The 21,180-nt window shown below is 44.9% G+C and overlaps 1 pseudogene; it reads left to right on the top strand.

Annotated features, from left to right (window-relative positions):
- Positions 1 to 9,078: 9,078 nt before the first annotated feature.
- Positions 9,079 to 15,515, top strand: LOC130207833 (odorant receptor 131-2-like; annotated as a pseudogene).
- The last annotated feature ends 5,665 nt before the right edge of the window (positions 15,516 to 21,180 follow it).

Below are 21,180 nucleotides of genomic sequence, written 5' to 3'. Positions count from 1 at the left end.
TACTGGTCCTCCTCCACCAGGTACTGGTCCTCCTCCACCAGGTACTGGTCCTCCTCCACCATGTCCACGTCCACTCCCAGGACACTCAGAGGGGGAGGAGCTCTTCCTCCTGAAGTCCACTACCATCTCTCTGGTCTTGGCCACGTTCAGCCGCAGGTGGTTCTCATCGGCCCACTTTACAAAGTCACTCACCACTGCCCTGTCCTCCTCCTCCCGTCCATCCCTAATACACCCGACCACTGCAGAGTCATCAGAGTACTTCTGCAGATGGCATGACTCTGTGTTGTACTGGAAGTCACTGGTGTACAGGGTGAAGAGGAAGGGAGACAGAACAGTTCCCTGTGGGCTCCAGCATCACTGACCCCCGTTCAGCACACGGCCCATTCTGACAAACTGTGGTCTGTGAGGTAGTCAGTGATCCAGGAGATGGTGGACGCGTCCACACCGACCACCCGCAGCTTCTCACTCAGCAGCAGTGGCTGGATGGTGTTAAATGCACTGGAGAAGTCAAAGAAAGTGACTCTCACAGAGACACCGGTTCCATCCAGGTGCGACTGAGCTCGTTGCAGCAGGTAGATGATGGCGTCGTCCACTCCCACATGAGGCTGGTCAGCAAATTGCAGAGGGTCCAGCGACGATTTCACCTGCGGCCGGAGGTGGGCCAAGACCAGCCTCTCCAGCACCTTCATCACATGGGAGGTGAGGGCGACCGGTCGGTAGTCGTTGAGGCCAGATGGTGCTGACTTCTTGGGGACAGGGACCAGGCACGACGTCTTCCACAGCACCGGGACCTCCCCCTGCCTCAGGCTGAGGTTGAAGAGGCGCTGCAGGACACCAGACAGCTGGGTGGCGCAGGTCTTTAGGACCCTGGGGCTGATGCCATCAGGACCTTCAGCTCTGCGCTGGAGTAGTTTCTCCAGCTGTCTTCTCACCTGGTCAGTCGTCACAGAGAGAGGGGGGAGGGTGGAGGAGCCCATTGTTATAGATAGATAGATAGATATATACTTTATTAATCCCCAAGGGGAAATTTGTCGAGCCAGTAGCAGCAACACACAAGAATAAAAAAACAAAACACAAAATATAAGAAGGGTTAGGGTGATCTGGCAAGAGGTGAACTGTTGTAGAGCCTCATAGCCGTCGGCAGGAATGTTCTCCTGTATCTGTCCTTGTGGCAGCGGAGCGTGAGGAGACGTCTGGAGAAAGTACTCCTCTGTCCCTGTAGGAGGTGGTGGAGAGGGTGGTCCGGGTTGTCCAATATGGACACAAGTTTCTTCAACGTCCTCCTCTCCACCACCTGTTCCAGGAGCTCCAGCTGGCAGCCGATGATGGAGCCAGCCTTCCTAACCAGTCTGTTAGACGGCTGGTGTCACCGGCTCCGATGCTGCTCCCCCAGCAGACAATGGCAAAGTGCAGCACACTGGCCACAACCGACTGGTAGAATAACTCCAGCATCTTGCTGCACACGTTGAAGGATCGAAGCTTTCTCAGGAAAAAGAGTCGACTCATCCCCTTCTTGTACACAGCGTTGATGTTGGCCTTCCAGTTCAGTCGGCTGTCGATGGAGACGCCCAGGTACTGGTCCTCCTCCACCAGGTACTGGTCCTCCTCCACCAGGTACTGGTCCTCCTCCACCAGGTACTGGTCCTCCTCCACCATGTCCACGTCCACTCCCAGGACACTCAGAGGTGTAGGAGCTGTCGCCTTCCTCCTGAAGTCCACCACCATCTCTCTGGTCTTGACACGTTCAGCCGCAGGTGGTTCTCATCGGCCCACTTTACAAAGTCGCTCACCACTGCCCTGTCCTCCTCCTCCCGTCCATCCCTAATACACCCGACCACTGCAGAATCATCAGAGTACTTCTGCAGATGGCATGACTCCGTGTTGTACTGGAAGTCACTGGTGTACAGGGTGAAGAGGAAGGGAGACAGAACAGTTCCTGTGGGCTCAACATCACTGACCACCGTTCCAGACAGCACACGCGCCATTCTGACAAACTGTGGTCTGCCTGTGAGGTAGTCAGTGATCCAGGAGATGGTGGACGCGTCCACACCGGCCACCTGCAGCTTCTCACTCAGCAGCAGTGGCTGGATGGTGTTAAATGCACTGGAGAAGTCAAAGAAAGTGACTCTCACAGAGACACCGGTTCCATCCAGGTGCGACTGAGCTCGTTGCAGCAGGTAGATGATGGCGTCGTCCACTCCCACATGAGGCTGGTAAGCAAATTGCAGAGGGTCCAGCGACGATTTCACCTGCGGCCGGAGGTGGGCCAAGACCAGCCTCTCCAGCACCTTCATCACATGGGAGGTGAGGGCGACCGGTCGGTAGTCGTTGAGGCCAGATGGTGTTGACTTCTTTGGGACAGGGACCAGGCACGACGTCTTCCACAGCACGGGACTTCCCAGCCTCAGGCTGAGGTTGAAGAGGCGCTGCAGGACACCAGACAGCTGGGTGGCGCAGGTCTTTAGGACCCTGGGGCTGATGCCATCAGGACCTTCAGCTCTGCGCTGGAGTAGTTTCTCCAGCTGTCTTCTCACCTGGTCAGTCGTCACAGAGAGGGGGAGGGTGGAGGAGCCCATTGTTATTGAGGGCTCGGTGGATGTGCAGCTCAGCAGGGGGACAGAGGGGAGGTGTTTGGGAGGTGTGATGTGTGGAGGAGACAGGAGGGCTGTGAACTGAACCTGTTGAAGAAACAGTTGAGCTGGTTGGCCTCTCCAGGAGCCCCTGGCTGTCTCCCTCCCACCTTGAAGCCAGTTATCTGCTTCATCCCAGACCACACCTCCCTTGTGTTGTTCAGCTGGAGTTTGGCCTCCAGCTTCCTCCTGTAGGAGTCCTTGCCTCCTGAGCTTCACCTTCAGGTTGCGCTGGGCTCTCCTCAGCTCATCCCTGTCTCCAGACCTGAAAGCAGCTTTCTTCATGTTAAGAAGCGCCTTCAGGTCCCTGGTGATCCAGGGCTTGTTGTTGGGGAAGCAGCACAGTCCGTGATGGGATGGTGGTGTGTTCACAGAACTTGATGTATTCCGTGATGCAGTCGGTCATACTGTTGATGTCCTCCCCATGCGGTCCACACAACACATCCCAGTCCGTTGACTCGAAGCAGTCCTGCAGAGCGTCGTCAGCCTCCAGAGACCACCTCCTCACAGTCCTGGTGGTCACAGCCTCTTCACCAGAGGAACAGACCTGGTGTCAGCCGGACCAGGTCATGATCAGATTTCCTTGAGGCTAGCAGGACGGATCTGTTGTTCAGGATGTCAATAGAATCATCTGTGCCTGTGACATAAAGACTGAGCTGAAAGGGACGGTAGGACTAATGGACATGAACTTCTATGACTGGGAAGCTCAGGTCAGACGCCATATAGATACAAATAAACAGAGCAGGAAAAAGATGAACCTGACCAAAGCAGAAGCAAAACAAATGCCACAAACCTCGGTGCAGCAGACACCAGCACAAACACTTGGACCTTACGTCTTGCATAATCCGTATCCAGCCACTCCGCCAAATCCATATCCACTGATCTATCAAAAGCCACAGCAAGCCGCGTTTGCACCGCCTCAAGCTCAGTTCCCTCAAACCTTATGTCCCGCAGCAGCCATAACTGGGGCATCACCGTACGGATGGGATAGACAACGGAGAAGACGGTGGGTGAGGGGAAGTTAAGGCAACGGAGGCTTTAGACACAATATTACTAACTGTTTCCATTGTAGTCTGGCTGGACATTGGGCTAATGTTTGTCCTTATCCGCCACAGGGTTAGCAGTCTCAGTCAGGACCGCTTCAGTGCTCCCATAATGTCTACCGCGCCATAACAAGCACCCAACACACAGCCACAAGGCAACAGTGATCCACGGCACCAGGCCCGGATCAGAGACGCAAATTAGGGGTGCCCAGATCCAACAGCTGACAGCGAACTGTATCCACCGAACAGAAATGTGCCACGCCCACTAGCCAGCCAATGATTCAACTGGAGACTAAAGAGACACTGAAAAGGAAGCAGTCCAGTGGTGAAAGCAGGGGTTGAGGCTACTGACTGGGCGCCCACACAAAATAAACACTTGCATTACTCCACATTTGAGAACATGTTCAGAACTGCACACACATCAGAGGTCCAGTTAATCCCAGAGTTACATGCTTAGACACATGATTAGCCGCACACATGGTAGAGAGAACACTGATCATGGGGACACTGACAACATGCTTAGCTTATTCCCAGACACTTTTTGGACTTATGGTATGTTCACACCGGACGCGTCGAAATTTCGACGAGCGTCGAGATTACATGCAAAGTCAATGCACAGCTGCGTAGAAGCTGCGTAGAAGCTGCGTAGAAGCTGCGTAGAAGCTGCGTCGCTGCGTATTTCCCAGCGAGCAGCGCGTCAGACGCGTTTGAAGCAGCAGAACAGAGCGTTAGCCGCGGGGCGAACAGCGCGAACAGACGCAGCTCGTCGACGCGTGAGTTGAAATTTCCCAACTCCGGCAGCAAAAACGCGTGAGTCATAGTTGCGTCAACCAATCAGCGTTGAGCAGCTCCGCTCGTCATCGTCCTGCCGGTTTAGAAAATGGAGGAAAAGATTATTGTCGCCGTTTGTGGGCACCCCGAACTTTATGACACGCCTCTTTTTACTTACCGAAACGTCGCTATAAAGATGAAGCGTGGAAGAAGGTCGGAGAAGCCGTGGGACTACCTGGTACGTTTTGAATGTATGTATTTACTTTTATTCTATCTATTTGTTGTACTTTACTATCAACCAACCGCCGGCATATGTGTTTCATGGCAGGAGATCTGCCGCCGGAGGTGGAAAAGTCTCAGAGACACGTATCAAAGAGAGAAGAAGAGAGAGAGAGAAGCGCAGTGGGGAAAAAAGAAAACTATTTTTCACGTAAAGAAGCGGGAGCGATAAGCCACGCCCCCGACGCGTCGCGATGCGTCTGGTCTGAACACACTTTTCTTCGACGCGCGTCGAGATTGCTGCGTCAGACGCGTCGAGAATTTTTTCGCCGCGTCCGGTGTGAACGCACCATGACGGGTGAACTGATGTGTGACTGATTCCGATGGCTCCTGTAGAGATAGAGTTAAACCCGGATACGATTCCAATTTAATTGTCACCAGCATCCCCTAAGGATGGAACAGACTGTAGGAATTTCTAAAACCATAGAATGGCTGTTATAGGCAGGTGTACTGGAGGGGACGAGGGGCCCCTGGAATACATCAATTTATCCGGTTCTTAAACCTGGACTACTGGATGGGCCTTGATTTGGGGCCAATAAAGTTCTAATGCCGACTCATGACATTCCTAACCCAAGCACAATGATGAACGCTGTGGGTCCAGACAACACATGGTTCTCCTGCATTGATTTGGCAGATGCATTTTTTCTTTTTTTTTTCCTTCTTTTCTTCTAGCTGTTGACTAATTATTAGTATTATTATTATTGAAAAGGACGGATTTATGAATTCCATCCTGTTTCAGAAGGGGGATGGGAGCGACTTAACATGTGTTTAAGACTGAGAGGGTGAGAGGAAGATGAAAGGACAGAAAGAAAAGTGTGTTTTTGACCTAGAAGCTGGCTCGACAATCTATGTTGACGCCAGAGTACGCAGAGGAGGGCCAGACGAGTACAGACCAATAGATCAGATAGTAGGTTTAGAATCAGTGACCCCAACGAGAACAAAAAATACAAATGTGGACCGTCTAAAACTATGTGCATTTCAACACCTAGACATGACCGACATGACCGAAAGGAGTGCAAGGACAGCTAATGACTTATTAGAACAGGATGGCACTCGATATGTTTTGAGCAAAAGATGGAGGAGTCTGCTCCAGCTTTGGCCAAAGTTATGGCCCCCTTTATTCCAGATAACGGCCCCAGATGATGTTTCACCCCTGCCTTAGACGGTCTCAGAGCAACGTCCCATGAATTGGCAGAACACTCAAAGAAACCCCCTAAATAATCTGCTTGGTAAGTGGAAAGACGTAATCATATCTGTGCTCCTTCCCAGAGTTCTAGTGATAGTAGATAAGGTTCGACGTCGACGGATCCAAAGAACAGATCGAGTTGGACCCCATCCCTGTGCACATAACTTGCTACTGTTTGACCATATCCCATATGGTGCACACACGCACACACTTAAGGAGGCGGGGGACTGTTATGATAGGGTGATTTTATATCAAGTTTTTTTCTACTGTTATGCCACACTTATTTAGCTTCATATAAATTGCTTAGACTGTTTAATATTTCCACTGTCACTGATATTAGTTACACTACACTTATTTAGCCTGATATTATACTGTTAACATTTCCACCCTGACAATGATAGAAGACATATTTTTAGATTCGTATTGATTTCTTAGACTGTCAAATAAGTTACACACATAGTTATGAACTGATAGAGCCCATTCTTCTAGATTTATATTAGTGTTTAGTTACATAATGAATTATGTAAAAAGGGGGACTGTTAATAATAATCTGAATTATTGAATTGGACTGTCCTGTCCAGGTCCTTCAAACCTCAGAATAAACAGCGCGTAGCAGCTGAAGATTGTGCTGATACGTGTTATGTCTGCCCCTCGAAGGTTAGCTACTCCGCCTCACCCAAAGCAACACACACACACATCATGTTGTGACAACGAGAGAGGGGGACGAGGGCCCCCTCCTGTGGAGACGAGCAGATCCGAGGTCAGGACCACGTCACGGAATGTGGGTGCTTGAAGAGCCGGACTTGTTTTAGGAAAGGGAGAGTCGTTTTGGGTTTTGACATGTGCTGACCGAGAAGGACTCAGCACATGTCAAGCGCATCAAGCTTGTATTTGACCTTTGATCAGAGAATAAATCCTCCCGTTGGAGAGGAGAGAACGAGAGAAGGTTGTTGGCTGAATTATTACTTTACCAGACATATAATTTTGAAAAGCGCTCCACCGCCCCGGCCGGTCCTGTTTCCCCGTGCCCCTCTCCGTCTCTTCCGGTTCCGGCTCCCCCTGTCCTGCTTCCGGCTGTCCTTTCGCCGGCTTCCCGGTTCCTCGTGGCCCGTTGCCATCTCGTCCGGCTTTAGTTCTCAGTGTCCCGGTTGGCTCTAGTTCCCCAAGGCCCCGGTTCCCCGTTTCCCTTCGCTGTCCCGGCTGGCTCCAGTTCCCCGTGTCTCGTCGCCTGACCCCGGACTCCCAGAGCCCCCTCCTCCTGTACCCGGTCCCCCAGAGACTCTCTCTCCTGAGCCCGGTACCCCAGTTCCCCGTTCCTGTCCTCAGGCCCGCCGGACTGCCTCTGCCATTGTCTTGGTCCCTCCTCCTTCTCCACCCACCCTTGTTGATCACTTGGGACTTGGTAATAAGCCAGTTGCTCTGGTTGATTGGCAATCAGCCAGCAGCTGACGTGGCTCCCATAAAGGAGCAGTGGAGTGAGCAGAGCTGGTAGCCATGCGGCTTTGCTTCAGTGTTAGCCGGCCAGAAAAAAACTTAGCGGCAAACTCCCGAACAATTTGTAGTGCTGTAGTTGGCCAAATTCGACCACACCTGCAAAGGCAGCTGCTGTAGAAACAGTTCAACAAACATAACCTCCTGCTTGTGTCTACCCAAAAGAGCTAGCATATGTCTGGTCGCCAAGGCCGTTAAGCGAGCGCAGCCGGCGAGCCCGCTCGGAGTCCGACACTCTCAACGCCTTCAACAAGTTTTCAGAATGACGTACTGACCGCTGAACGGGGGATTCTCGAGGATGCTCACCACTCTGTGCGCTGTCGGACTGCCGAGAGATGCCACGACATTATAATATTTCGTAGTGTCCCTGAAAGAAACCGTAAGTATGTGTACAGGCAATGATTAAACCGGAAGTACCGCCACAGTGTAATATGAACAGAAAATCTATATTGTTACTAATTATCTTTTCGTCTTCAAATAACAGCAACTATTAATTCACTAGAAAACAAAATAAATACTTTAAGGGCAACACACATGTTTCTTCTTCGTAAAGTATTAATACAAAAGTGTATTAGCATTAAAACATATTGAAAGTACCAACACTAAAGGTTTTCGTTATTATATTAGTTTATCATATTATTTTACTACCATTATGATTACGATTTTGTAAAGTAAGTAAAGTTCTTAAATACATTTAGTGGAGTAAAGAGTCCAATATTAATAATAGATTATCTGAGTTTATGGAGTGAATAAGTAGAAAATTGCAGAAAAGTACAAATATTCAAAATTGTATTTCCCTAAATACTTCTACCAACCTATTTAATACTAATACTCATCACCAACAACACATGTTTTCAACATAATAATGAATCTGAAAACTAAACAGATTTGTTTAATTGATTGTGCGATCAAAAGCATGAAAATAGAGTTCATCAAAACAACAACAGCTGTTATTCATAACCACAGGTGAAGTCATTGAGGTCACAGCTCCTGATGCCGCTTCATAAAAAGAGATGAACTCTCCTCACGCTCATTTCATAACGGTGAAGGTGGAAACCGGAGCGCATCACCTGAGGTACGAATGTCTTTGATGCTCACACAGTGTTAGCGCAGCATTGTTATCACGGTTGTTGTTTTATTTTGTATTTTAATATTATTTTATTTTTTATATTTGTTTCTTACTATTATATTTGTTTTTGCCGAGACTCTCTGTAGAGCACTTTGTTTTTAAAGGTGCTATATAAATAAAGTTATTATTATTATATTTTAACCATTTTGAAATTTATGGAATTATTATGCAATTTACTACTACAAAAAATAACAAAGAAAATATAAAAAACTATATACCTGTATATATATATATATATACATCCACATGCATCTTCCATATAAATACATTTCAATCACACTTATAACTCTCAAGAATTGTTTTATAAATAATTCCTTTGAAAATCAAAAATGAGTTGACCATTCTTATATCCATTTTAACATTATTCCATAATTCCATAATTTAACCAGGAGTGAATTGCTTGAAGATTTATTTTCATTCTCTATTAACTTGTTCACAATGTATTTCTGCTTAGATGTGAAATATGTTTTATAGGACGAACACGTACACAGTTCACATTTGGGCTTTAAATGTTCCTCAGAGGCTTTGCAGGATCCTCCGGCCGGCTCGATGAATTTGTCTTCCGGCTCCAACGGGTCGACTCTGACGTACCGCGACTCCTACAGGACGGTGGTGGCCAAGAACCTGATCGTGGTGTCTCTGGGCCTCATCATCAACTACGTCAACGGCACTCTGATTCACACCTTCCGGAAGCACCAGGTCAGAACGCCCTGAGTATATGTAATCCCATAACACACAGCGGCACGCCGACGGCACTGGCTGCGTTGGCTTTGTTATATGATGTCAGTGTTAGGTTGTAATAGTTTATCTTGATTCTGTAGTCTTGAGCTTTAAATGAATACATATAGAAAGATATTATAATAGGAAATATTCGGGAGATTATTAATATGAATGTGTTATAAAGCATAGGGGGACTGTTTCCTCTATGCAAATGTTCAAATGTAAATGGCAAGAGGTAATGTTGTGTATGTGCATGGAGTGAATGTTAGTTAGTATTTCAGATTGCAGAAGCCGGTTGAAGCCCGTGAAGTGACTTTAATGAGGACGATAACAGACAGGACTTTTATTGTGAAAATACTTGTTTAGCGACTTGACCGGAAGTGACGTTTTGACCCGGGGGTCGTGACCTTTGACCTCTCCATTTTGATAGCGGGACTTTTGTCTAACAGGAAGCTGTTAGAGGCTGAACTCCCTTTGAGAGGAGCTGATTGGCTGATTTGCGACTAATACTCTTTGTACTGGGGAAACATCGCTCTCTTTGGTCTTGACCTGGTCAGACAGCAACACCTGCTTGCTTCAGCTCGGACCTGTGGAGCCCGCATCACCACCAAACCCACGGGCCTGAGCCGCGATTGTTTGTTTACACTTCTTGCCATTAAATATATTAAACCTTTTTGTAATCAAATCTATTATTGTTTTTTGAGATATGCACATGCAAAGTAAAATATGTAAACACTGTGCGTACGCAATGGTACTCAGACAAATAAAAATGAATATATATATAAATACGGTATACATGGACACATATTGACATTTATATGCACATACTTGCATACCCTAGTACATAAACACACATACATAATGTAAATGTACCCCCCTCCGACTGTTGGCGACCCCCCCCCCCCCTAATACATCTCCAACTATTATAAAAGGGAATGTATTATATTATGTTACAGTTATATATATTGTTGAAGCCGTGGACCAGGTTGAGACGGATATTTCTTTGTCACCGTGTATTCTGGCCATTGATAGTTCCATATTCACGACATCAAGGTAGCTAGCTAACCACGGGGGTTTCGTAAGAGTGTGCGGAGGACTCCATCGCATCGTTAGCATTTAAAACAAATATAAATTGTTAAACTGAATTCACGCGCATCCGGAGCCTGATTTCCATCATCTGCCTTGTGCCCAGTTCCTGAACTCTGACACATAGTTCTATCTATGCAGTTAGACAGAGAAATGCAAGGAACTATTACTTCATAGTCCAGATGGCGCGGCTGTGTCCAGACGCCGTCGAGGTAGCTCCGCGGAGATTGTGCGCTCTTTTAGTTTTTGTGTTTATTTTTAATGTTTTCTTTGCCACAAACACATCGGCACTAACAGCATACGACCGCAGCACACTTTTGGACATAAACTTTTGCGCAAAACAAGGGTTTTTGTCCACTTTTTCCATCGATCCAGCGTGGCCGGCAGAGATCGTACGAGCGAACCACAACAACAACAGTGGAGCCGCTACTACGGGGAGACGACGAAAACATCGAGGGAAACGGAGCGGAATTCGGAACAGACTGAGAGTTCAAGCCCACCGCCCACCTCTGCCCAGCATCCTTCTTGCTAACGTCCAGTCTCTGGACCAACGTCCAGTCTCTGGACCAACATGTGGTGCGACCCCAAGAGCATTAAGACTCTTTCTCGTTCCTGCTCGCCGAACCTGGAACATCTGACGATCTCATGCCGTCCATTCTACCTTCCCCGGGAGTTCAGCTCGGTCATCACCACAGCCGTCTACATACCACCACAACGTCCAGTCTCTGGAAAATAAGATGGATGACTACTGCAACTCCCTCCTGGCTGGTCTACCTGCTAAGGCCATCCGACCCCTGCAGCTCATCCAGAATGCAGCAGCTCGACTGGTCTTCAGCCTCCCGAAATTCACCCACACCACTCCGCTCCTCCGCTCTCTCCACTGGTTACCGGTGGCTGCTCGCATCCGCTTCAAAACACTGGTCCTGGCGTACCGTGCTCTAGACGGATCGGGCCCCGTCTACATCCGGGATATGGTCACACCGTACACCCCGGCACGTTCGCTCCGCCGCAACAGCCAATCGACTTGTCCCTCCTGTACCTCGAACTAATCACTGAAATCCAGACTGTTTGCTGTCCTGGCTCCTCAGTGGTGGAACGAGCTCCCCACTGACATCAGGACAGCAGAAAGTCTCTACATCTTCCGTCGGAGACTGAAAACACACCTTTTCCGACTATATCTGGATTAAAACACAGATTAGCACTTCAGTGGCACTTAGATAGCACTTACTTATGGTACTTTTGTAGTTCGACTATGTTGAGGAAATGTTACTTCCTGTATTCTTGTTGTTCTTAGTTTGTACTCTAGGTTGAAATGCACTTATTGTAAGTCGCTTTGGATAAAAGCGTCTGCTAAATGACATGTAATGTAATGTAATGTTAGGGCAAGGATCAGATTCCAACGGGACATGAGGGACTGTAATATCTTTTGTCTGACGGAAACGTGGCTGACCCCGCTGGTGCCGGATCGAGTCATATGCCCAACCGAGTCCTTCTCTGTTTTCCGTGCAGACAGAACGGAAGAGTCTGGTAAATCTAAGGGTGGAGGGGTTTGCTTCATGACGAACAACATGTGGTGCGACCCCAAGAGCATTAAGACTCTTTCTCGTTCCTGCTCGCCGAACCTGGAACATCTGACGATCTCATGCCGTCCATTCTACCTTCCCCGGGAGTTCAGCTCGGTCATCACCACAGCCGTCTACATACCACCACAAGCGGACACCGACGTCGCACTATCGGACCTACATGATGTGTTATGTCGGCATCAGAACAAGTATCCCGACGCGGCTGTGGTGGTGGCTGGGGACTTTAATAGGCTAACCTAAAAAGTCATGCCGAACTTTCACCAGCACATTACGTGTGCTACCAGAGGGGAAAGAACGTTGGACCACTGCTATACGCCATTCAAGAGAGGCTACAAGGCTGTCTCTCTCCCTCCGTTCGGAAAATCAGACCATGCCGCCATTTTTCTGCTTCCGGATACCGGCACAAGATCGCGCGGGAAGCGGTAGTGACGAGGAACGTGAAGCGGTGGTCTGACCAATCAGAGGCTGAGCTACAGGACGCTCTGAGTATCGTCGACTGGGACATGATCCAATCCAGTTCCAGTGACGTCAGCGAGTTTATGAAGTAGCAATGAGCCTCATAGCAACGCTAACGGACACCATCGTCCCCACGGTAAAAGTTAGGGTCTTTCCTAACCAAAAGCCGTGGGTTGATAGATCCATCCGTGAAGCTGTGAACGCCCGTGCTGCTGCCTATAACTCCGGTCTTGTATCCGCAACATGGACGAGTACAAGGCAGCGGTCTATGGACTGAGGAGGCGGTGAAGAAGGCCAAGAGGAAGTACCGAGACAGAGTGGAATCACAGATGGAGCAGCGCGACACCAGGCGCCTATGGCAGGGGCTACGGACTATCACAGACTACCAGAGCAGACCCCGCTATGGTGAGTGCCGACGCATCCCTAGCGGACGACCTGAACTCATTTTATGCACGGTTTGAGGCTAGCAACAACAGCGCTAGCTCGCCGGCTAACAACAACACCGTTAGCGTAGCCGAGGTGAGTTCTACCGCTGGGGATGAACACACACTCTGTGACCGAGCACAGTGTGAGGAGGGCTCTGTTGAGGGTGAACACCAGGAAAGCTGCAGGTCCAGATGGCATATCTGGGCGAGTACTGAAGACCTGTGCTAACCAGCTAGCTCCAGTGTTCACCACAATATTCAACCTCTCCTGGCTGAGTCCGTGGTCCCCGCCTGCTTCAAGAGATCCACTATTGTCCCTGTGCCCAAGAATGCTTCTCCAGCATGTATGAATGACTACCGACCGTGGCCCTCACCTCGGTGGTCATGAAATGCTGAGAGGCTGATAAAGGACTACATCTGCGCCTTCCTCCTTCCTCCATGGACCCGCTGCAGTTTGCTTATCGCCCAAACAGATCCACGGATGATGCTGTCTCCCAGGTACTGCACACCACACTCTCTCATCTGGACAGCCAGAGGGGGCTATGTGAGACTGCTGTTCATTGATTATAGTTCAGCTTTCAACACCATAGTCCCCTCCAGACTGGCCGGCAAGCTGATTGAGCTGGGACTGAACACCCCTGTGTGCTTGGATCCTGGACTTCCTGACCGCCAGGCCACAGGTGGTCAGGGTGGGCAGACACACCTCAAATCCCTCACCCTGAACACAGGATCCCCCAGGGTTGCGTCCTCAGCCCCTACTGTACTCCCTGTACACACATGACTGTGTGGCCAGGTTCAGCTCAACACCATCATCAAGTTTGCGGATGACACAGTGGTGGTGGGCCTGATCTCCGACAACGACGAGAAGGCCTACCTGGAGGAAGTTGCTGATCTGTCACTCTGGTGCCAGGACAACAGCCTCATCATGAATGTCACCAAAACTAAGGAGCTGATTGTGGACTTTAGGAGGGTACAACAACAGAGGACGTACTCACCACTGGGGATTAACGGGACTACTGTGGAGAGGGTGAGCGGGTATAAATACCTGGGAGTCCACATCACCGAGGATCTGACATGGTCAACAAACACAGACACTCTGGTGAGAAAGGCAAGGCAGCGCCTCTACCACCTCAGGCAGCTGAGGAAATTTAAAGTTTCCCAGAGGATCCTTCAGTCCTTCTACTCTGGAGCTGTAGAGAGCGTCCTGACAGGAAGCATCACAGCCTGGTTTGGCAACTGCTGCCGGCAGGACAGGAAGGCTCTCCAGAGAGTAGTGCGTTCGGCTGAACGCACTTTTGGAACTACACTACCCACCCTGCAGGACTTGTACACCAGGAGGTGCAGAACCAGAGCCGGCAGGATCATGAAGGATCCTCACCACCCCAACAACAGACTGTTTCAGCTGCTGCGGTCAGGCAGGCGCCTCCGTAGTCACGCTGCAAGAACAGAGAGACTGAGACGGAGTTTCTTTCCTCAGGCCATCAGGACTGTGAACTCCGACCTCACCAGGACCCCCACATAGACCCACACAACTGCCCCTCTTAGGCACACACACACACACACACACACACACACACACACACACACACACACTTACTGTAAATATTGTGTTGTTTTTTATTGTAAATAGTGTGTACTTGTTGCCCTTGCACATTCCTGCTGAGCATTGCCACTTTCATTTCACTGCACACCCTGTGTGTGTATGTGACAAATAAAACATCTTGAATCTTGAATCTTGAATCTTGAATCATCGTATATTATAATCTGGTGGACGCAACATTACAACTTTGTATCTTTACTTCAACTCTTATTTTATTTGTATATGCCCCTTATTAATGATCTGTACTGTATGTTTTCCTGCGGTTCAAGAACGGCGTATCTCATATCTTAAAGGTAGTTCTTGAAGCCGATTCTTTCTCCCGCGTCAGATCTTCTACGTGAACCCTCGTTACATCCTCTTCATCCACCTGGTGGTGAACGACATGATCCAGCTGACGATGACCGTCAGCCTGTTCGTCTTGAGCTACGTCCACTACGCCATCAACGTGTCCGTGTGCTGCGTCCTCATCACCTTGACCGTCTTCACCACCATGAACACGCCTCTGAACCTCGCCGCCATGGCCGCCGAGTGCTACGTGGCCATCTGCCTCCCGCTGCGGCACGCCGAGTTCTGCACCGTCCGCAGGACGTACGCCGCCATCGGCTGGATCTGGGCGGTGAGCGCCGTGTCCGCGCTGACGGACGTGTTCCTGGTGGTGGCCACGCAGCCGCGGCGACCCTGTTCCACTCCACCGTGTCCTGCAGAAGGGACACGCTGTTCCGCCACCCGGTGCACCTGAGGAAGAGGGACGTGTCCTTCGCCGTGTACCTGGTGGCCGTGTGGCTCACGCTGCTCTTCAGCTACGTCCAGATCTTCCTGGCGGCCCGAGCGTCCAAGGCGTCCGACGGAGACACCAAGAAGGCCCGGAACACCGTCCTGCTGCACGGCTTCCAGCTGCTGCTGTGCATGCTCACCTACGTGGCCCACCTGATCCGGAGCGCCCTGATGCTCTGGTTCCCGCGGCACTATGTCAACATCGTGTTCGCCTCCTACGTCGTGGTGCAGATCGTCCCCCGGCTGCTGAGCCCCGTTGTGTACGGGCTGCGGGACAAGACCTTCCGGCAGCACCTGAGGAAGTACCTGCTGTGCACGGTGAGGTCCGGCGTCACGCCCTGAGCGTCCACGTTGTGTCACGCCATGTGTGTGTGCACACTACCCTTCAGAAGTTTGGTGTCACGTAGAAATGGCCTTATTTTTTAAAGCACCATTTTTCCCAATGAAGTTAATATTAAATTATATAAACACTCGCTCTACATAGTTAATGTGGTAATGACTATTCTCTGGTGTGTCATGAAATCTCTACAGATGTGTGTAGAGGGTTAAAGTTCAGGTTAACCCTAATGCTCTACATAGGTGTATAGAGGGTTAAAGTTCGGGTTAACCCTAACGCTCTACATAGTGTATAGAGGGTTAAAGTTAGGGTTAACCCTAACGCTCTACAGAGGTGTGTAGAGGGTTAAAGTTAGGGTTAACCCTAACGCTCTACAGAGGTGTGTAGAGGGTTAAAGTTAGGGTTAACCCTAACACTCTACAGAGGTGTGTAGAGGGTTAAAGTTAGGGTTAACCCTAACGCTCTACAGAGGTGTGTAGAGGGTTAAAGTTAGGGTTAACCCTAACGCTCTACAGAGGTGTATAGAGGGTTAAAGTTAGGGTTAACCCTAACGCTCTACAGAGGTGTGCAGAGGGTTAAAGTTAGGGTTAACCCTAACGCTCTACATAGGTGTATAGAGGGTTAAAGTTAGGGTTAACCCTAACGCTCTACAGAGGTGTGCAGAGGGTTAAAGTTAGGGTTAACCCTAACGCTCTACAGAGGTGTGTAGAGGGTTAAAGTTAGGGTTAACCCTAATGCTCTACATAGGTGTATAGAGGGTTAAAGTTAGGGTTAACCCTAACGCTCTACAGAGGTGTGTAGAGGGTTAAAGTTAGGGTTAACCCTAATGCTCTACATAGGTGTATAGAGGGTTAAAGTTAGGGTTAGCCCTAACGCTCTACAGAGGTGTATAGAGGGTTAAAGTTAGGGTTAACCCTAACGCTCTACAGAGGTGTGTAGAGGGTTAAAGTTAGGGTTAACCCTAATGCTCTACATAGGTGTATAGAGGGTTAAAGTTAGGGTTAACCCTAACGCTCTACAGAGGTGTGTAGAGGGTTAAAGTTAGGGTTAACCCTAACGCTCTACATAGATGTATAGAGGGTTAAAGTTAGGGTTAACCCTAACGCTCTACAGAGGTGTGTAGAGGGTTAAAGTTAGGGTTAACCCTAACGCTCTACAGAGGTGTATAGAGGGTTAAAGTTAGGGTTAACCCTAACACTCTACAGAGGTGTGCAGAGGGTTAAAGTTAGGGTTAACCCTAACGCTCTACATAGTGTATAGAGGGTTAAAGTTAGGGTTAACCCTAACGCTCTACAGAGGTGTGTAGAGACCCATCTCCAGTGTTCTGATGGTACTTTGTGTTATCGCTTTAGAAGACGAGCGGAGGGGTAGAAAACCCTTTAAACCCTTTTTGTGTGAGCGCGGCTGAAAACAGTTATGCTGCTGAGAGAAGCTATACAACTGGCCTTCCTTTGAGCCACAAGAAGAACTACATTAATATTTACTATAAACATCATTATTTATAACCTTGTCGATGTCTTGACTAGATTTTATTCATTCATTTTGTTGGCCGTTCAATCCCTGCCCTAGTCGATGTGTCCTTGAGCAAGTCACTCATTATTGTTGTACGGTGTATGAACGTAACATCTAAATCTTTGAGTCCCTCAAAAAGCGCTAATAAAATTAAAGGGATTATTGTTATTTATTATTATAAGATAGTTAGTAACTTAACTTTTCTTTTGTGAATATATATTTTACAAGCTACAATTTCCAGAATATTTGAATGTTCAGACGAAGGCTGAGAGATAACAAATAACTTCACAGGTTTCGTCTTTCAACTTGTTTTTGGGGATTTCTATAGAATAATAATCCATAATGACGTGAAAGTGTAAAGTTTTAAGAATTAAAGCCTTCTTGAAAGAGGAAGCAGGAGAATGAGATTACATTCATGTCACGTTAAACCTGCTGTGAAATTACTCTAAGAAAGCTTTTTATATCGTTGTTTATTTGTTTGTTTGTGCCGATTTATCAACGTGACTGTGGTTGTATTGCTGACTAACGGCCGTTGTAAATATATTATTTTAAATCTTCAGTCACTTTGTACAGAATTCAATAAGTTTTCAGGAATGACGTTTTATTGTATTTGTATGTAAAATATACAAAAATAAATTAATGATATAAATCATAAAGCCCAATCTGTGTCCACTCACACTAATGATGTCTCACATGAAACCACACACACACACACACACACACATGACATCATATGACATCATGTGTGTGTTTACCAGATATGAATGTTACTACGGTTGGGATATACTCTGTAATCGTCTCTGTGTAATAAGAGTTATATCTTTATCTCTGTTCTGTTGTTGTTGTTCTGTCCATCTGGCTCTTCTGAGGTAAAAGTAGTAAACAACATCAAAATATACTGAAAGTAAACAGGAAACATAATCTGTATTAATACATCATCTATTGGTTGAATTTATATTTTGTATTACTATTGTGATTCTGTAAAGTTGATGAATAAAAGTAGAATACTAACATCTGAGTTGCAGTGGAGAAGTAGAACATTAAAATCCTCATTTAAACTCAGAGGAATTGCATTTACATAAAACATTAATGTACAAGTACTGCATCAAAGTTAACATGAACACATGTAACAACCTATTTCATGTCCCTAATACCAACACTTATTATTAATAGTGAGTCAGTTATTAGAGTGGGTTTAAATAAAGATATCATATGTATATCTTTTTGTGAATGAGAACATAAAGTTTAGCTGATGTAATAAAAGGAGAATGTTGAAAAATAATAATCACAACTGAATAAAGTTTGATATTTGTTTAGTAAATGTTCACGGAGAGCAGAGCACCCCCTGGTGGCTGAGAGCACACATGTCATGTTCATTTATAATCAATATCATCAATAACTTTCATTTATAATCAATATCATCAATAACTCTTTCATTTATAATCAATAACTTCCTCTACAGATCATTACTAACAACAACTGAACTAAACACATATAGAATAACATTCATACACAGTTGTTATATTTCATAATTATGGTATTAATGTTAATTAACGAGTCGCTTCCTGATCCATAACCTATGACATCATCACCGTCTCTATGGTAACCGGATCAATACAGAGCATCATATATGAGCGCCGCGCTGGAGGAGCGAGAGGAGCAGGTGAGAGGAGCTCTGTCGCTTATCAACGTATTGATCGTTATTATTATCATTAATAAATACTTTCTGTTCTGTGTTCTAGCTTCTTTGTTCTTTAAAAAAAATATTGTGGATATATTATAATTTATTAATGCTATTGGTATTTTATTATTATAAATTAATGATATTGGTATTATTAATATGCTATAATAATTATCATTTATTAATGCTATTGGTATTATTATAATTATTATTAATTAACGCTATTGGTATTATTACTATGTTATAATACTAATTATTATGATTATATATGAATGCTATTGGCTTTATTACTATGTTATTATTATTATAATTTAGTAATGATATTAGTATTATTATGTTATTGTTATTATTATTAATTAATGGTATTGGTATTGTTACTATTTTATTATTATAATAATTTATTAATGCTATTGGTATTATTATGTTATTGTTATTATTATGAATTAATGCTATTGGTATTGTTATTATGTTATTATTATAATATTGTATTAATTCTCTTGGTATTATTATGTTATTATTTTTGTTTTGATGATGTCATGTGATATTCTTGTCTCAAGCTCTTCTTATTTCTTTATAAGTGAATATCAAAGAGCTGCAAAGGACCACGGTTCGTATTAAATGTATTAATAAACATGTTTGTACTATAGTATTAAATGTATTAATAAACATGTTTGTATTTTAGTATTAAATGTTTTAATAAACATGTTTGTACTATAGTACTTAATGTATAAATAAACATGTTTGTACTATAGTATTTAATGTATTATTAAACATCTTTGTACTATAGTATTTAATGTATTAATATACATGTTTGTACTATAGTACTTAATGTATTAATAAACATGTTTGTACTATAGTACTTAATGTATTAATATACATGTTTGCACTATAGTATTTAATGTATTAATAAACATGTTTGTACTATAGTACTTAATGTATTAATAAACATGTTTGTACTATAGTATTTAATGTATTAATAAACATGTTTGTACTATAGTACTTAATGTATTAATAAACATGTTTGTACTATAGTATTACATGTATTAATAAACATGTTTGAACTATAGTATTTAATGTATTAATAAACATGTTTGTACTATAGTACTTAATGTATTAATAAACATGTTTGTACTATAGTATTAAATGTATTAATATACATGTTTGTACTATAGTATTTAATGTATTAATAAACATGTTTGTACTATAGTATTAAATGTATTAATATACATGTTTGTACTATAGTATTTAATGTATTAATAAACATGCTTGTACTATAGTACTTAATGTATTAATATACATGTTTGTACTATAGTACTTCTATATACACAGAACTTTGTTATTAATAGTTATTATTTTATTGTTCTTGGTTCCTTTTGTCAAAATTTAAATCTGGAAAATCTGCATCCAGATTTTATTTAGTACGAGAAGAACTTCATTAAAGTTTTTCATTAAGAATATTCTGACATTAATAATATGACATTAATGTCAGAATATTAATGTCATGACATAAACATCACGACATGCAGGCCATTCTTTCATGTGGCTATTTTTATATAATATAACATTATATATACACTACCGTTCAAAAGTTTGGGATCACCCAGACAATTTCGTGTCTTCCATGAAAAATCACACTTTTATTTATCAAATGAATATAAAATATAGTAAAGACATTGACAAGGTTAGAAATAATGATTAATATTTGAAATATTAATTTTGTTCTACAAACTTCAAGTTCAAAGGAAGGCCAGTTGTATAGTTTATATCACCAGCATAACTGTTTTCAGCTGTGCTAACATAATTGCACGGGTTTTCTAATCAGACATTAGTCTTCTAAGGCGATAACACAATGTACCATTAGAACACTGGAGTGATCGTTGATGGAAATGGGCCTCTATACACCTCTGGAGATATTTCATTAGAAACCAGATGTTTCCACCTAGAATAGTCATTTACCACATTAACAATGTAGAGAGTGTATTTCTGATTAATTTAATGTTATCTTTATTGAAAAAACAGTGCTTTTCTTTGAAAAATAAAGTCATTTCTAAGTGATCCCAAACTTTTGAACGGTAGTGTATATAATATAATATATATAATATATATAATATACTATATATAATATATATAAGATAATATAATATATATACTATAATATATAATATATATAATATAATATATATAATATATATATAATATAATATATATAATATAATATATCAGTAGTTATTAATGAGCATTAGCTGCTTACATTTATCTTTACTTGGAGATTAAAGGGACGAGTTAGAAACTCCAGTGAGAGAGAACTATCGACATCTCTCTATTCTTTTAATTAATATATATTATTATCAAAATGGAGGAGAGAAGAGGAGACGAGAGGTGAGGTGAGGAGAGGTGAGTAGAGGTGAGGTGAGGAGAGGAGAGGAGAGGAGAGGAGAGTAGAGGTGAGGTGAGGAGAGGAGAGGAGAGGTGAGGAG

This window comes from Pseudoliparis swirei, chromosome 18 (assembly GCF_029220125.1).
Source record: "Pseudoliparis swirei isolate HS2019 ecotype Mariana Trench chromosome 18, NWPU_hadal_v1, whole genome shotgun sequence".
Lineage (NCBI taxonomy): Eukaryota > Metazoa > Chordata > Actinopteri > Perciformes > Liparidae > Pseudoliparis > Pseudoliparis swirei.
This window is presented reverse-complemented; position numbering and strand designations above follow the sequence as displayed.